This window comes from Nannospalax galili, unplaced genomic scaffold (assembly GCF_000622305.1).
Source record: "Nannospalax galili isolate Female #2095 unplaced genomic scaffold, S.galili_v1.0 scaffold612, whole genome shotgun sequence".
Classification (NCBI taxonomy): Eukaryota; Metazoa; Chordata; class Mammalia; order Rodentia; family Spalacidae; genus Nannospalax; species Nannospalax galili.
Genome location: NW_008333388.1, coordinates 2,856,374 through 2,859,062, shown reverse-complemented (window position 1 = coordinate 2,859,062; position 2,689 = coordinate 2,856,374). Strand labels below are relative to the sequence as shown.

The following is a 2,689-nucleotide window of genomic DNA, read 5'->3' as shown; positions in this document are numbered from 1 at the left end:
GAGGGAGGGAGGGAGGGAGGGCATCTGATCTTACCACCTCAGTTCGCTGCCCAAGTCCCCTCTTGCCCTGCCAGTTCTCTGATCCTGCATCTCACAGAAACAAGTAACTGTAATTATATTCTCAGAGCATTCTGCAACCTTTTGAAACCATCCTTCAAACTCAGATGTTGCAAGTTGAGGCTTGGGGGATTTGTTCAGCAAATCACCCAAAGTCATTCTTGCAAGAAAGCAGAATTCAGAGCAGAGAAAAAAAAAAAAGGCGCTGGCTCCTTTCTGCTTGAACCTGTCAGCAGAGTCCTGGGATGGGGGAATTGGAGGAGACAGAGATGGACCTGGCCCTACAAAGGCAGTATTATCTAGGCCCATCCTTTAGATCATCTTGCTGTTGGTCCCTCCCCCTACATGAATGGGACGTGATACTAACTTGAAGATCTCTGTAAAGAGTAAAGTTCAATGTGCTTCAGAGCCTAATAACACACCTTTAGCAAATCCCTCTCTATTTCCCTCCAACCTCCAATCCCATCCTCATGATTATAAGAGCCAATGGCCCCATTCTCCCAGAAACCCCATCCCCCAGACTTGCTCCTCCAACTTCAGGGTCAAATCCAGGCAGTGTCAAGTGAATGGAAATGCAGGAGGGCACAACACAAGTCCTGTGAGTCAGACCCTACGTCTCATGTGAATTCTCTGATGCCCCTATGAGCAAGACAACTTGCCCCCACATCTCCTGCCTCTCCTGTGGGACATTGCACCCTTAGGGTTCCCACCAATCTTAAAGCAGCAGTTGTTTTGCACACCTACACTTGATCACCTGGCAAACACCAGACTTCTCTACAGCATACATCAATTACTACTGTGCAAAACACACATTTCCGATTTCTCAAATTACCAACTACAACAGCTCCAAGGTCCTGGCATATAATCAATTTCCACAAAGAATTCATTTCTATTCACATCTTCCCTTCACCCTGACCCTGTCAACAGACTATTTCAACAGTTGTGTTTTCCAATAAAACCCATGGAACTCCACAAGTGCAACAGGCTACTCGCTGGTCTGTCTCCCAACACTAGTTTCAAAAGCCTTTCCAAATACACTCATGACACCACTCCCTGGCCTACCGTCTCCCCAGTACACCCAGGATAAAAGTACAATTCGTCTGTCTGGCTTTCTAGGACTTTCACAATCTCAGCCATTGTTACAGCTTTATCTCTTAGGTTCAGGACCCACTCCAAAGCAGCCAAGGCCATCTCCTGGTCTCTACAGAAAGCTATGTTCATTACCACATCATGGCCCATCTCCAGGGTCTCATCTTCAAGATGAGGAGACCCAAGGCAGGGTGATCCCTGTCCACAGCTCTCTGCTCTGAGCTCCAACAGCACCCTATTTCTACACCTGGCATTTTGACAGTTAACTGTGCCCTATCTGGAGTCTAATTTCACATGCTCAAGTCTGTGTCCTCCGTGAACTTAGAAAGTCCTGGAAGGAATCACCCTGTGAATCTTTTGTACCTAGTTTCTAAGACCCTTTCTGGTCATCCTTCTACAAGCTTCCGAGGTGCTACCCTTTCTCCTGACTTTGAGTCTTGCCAGTGAATTATCCACAGGCAGAAATTATTTCAAACTGAGTGTTCCAAATCCCCTTCCCCACCTTAACAGCCATGCTTACTGGCTCGCTTTAACATTAACTTACAGAGCCACAGCACATTAAATTTAGGCTCCTAAATCATTTTCCTCCAGTCTGAAGGCTTCCTGAGAACTTAGAGTTTTCCTGTGATTCTAAACATCTCCTAGAGCCTGGCAGTGTACTGAGATCACAGTAGCTTCTCCGAGGGCCCTGTGGAGTTAACTAATTGCTTGTGTTACAGGGTCCTCCAGAAAAGAAACCTCTGTTTGCACAGCCCCTTAGGAAGGTGTCTCCAGGCCTTCAATACCTGTTGATCACCCACTCTGAAGCAAACTGCCTCACTTGCACCTTTCTGGATAGCAGTGTAGGGAAAGAAGTGAGGCCTGTGGATGGCCTGTGGCGTGGCCTGGCATCATGGGGAGCCCATGCCTGGTGGAAGGTCTCCAGCACCACAGGAAAGGGAGGGGTGGAAAACAGAACGCAGGACTGCTGGCAGGTGGGTCTCTTTAAGATCTCGGAGTGGGCCCTAAAGTGAAGGCGCAGAGCCTGAACTCCCAGGCAGGGAAAAGGAACGCTGCCTTTGAAATTGTTTGCACATGACAAACTCCCTTTCCAGGCCCCCATCGGCCACCCCACAGGCCCACCGCGCCAGGGCCAGAGAAAAGACCCGGGGAGGTCCGAGGAGAAGAGGGGACCGCGAGGGTAGAGGCCAGAAGCGGGGTGCAAGAGGGTGTGTCCCGAGGCTAGTCCGGCAGCCCTGCGCTCTCCGGATCGCGGGAGCCGAGAGGGCAGCGGCGCGCGGGGCCCAGCAGGAAAGCAGGCAAATTAACAGGTCAGCCGGGTGCCGGCCACTCCCGGCCACCGCTCAAAGTTGGGAGGGGGACGTGCAGCACGACCCGCGGGGGAGGCACGAACGGGGCGAAGCGCCACGGGGCGGGCGACCACCCCCACCCCGCCACCCGGCCCCCGCCGCGGCGCCCCCGCGCTTCGCCTGGGCCTCCCCGGTGCCCCCAGCTGGCACCCGGGCCCCGCGGGAGTACTAAGTTCCCGCTCCCCGCTCCCCCG

General features: G+C 52.5%; 1 protein-coding gene across 1 annotated transcript in view; it reads right to left on the bottom strand.

Annotated features, from left to right (window-relative positions):
* Znf395 (zinc finger protein 395) overlaps positions 1-2,689 on the bottom strand; it is a 53,476-nt gene that overhangs the window by 50,480 nt on the left and 307 nt on the right. The gene's annotated exons all lie outside the window — the stretch shown is intronic.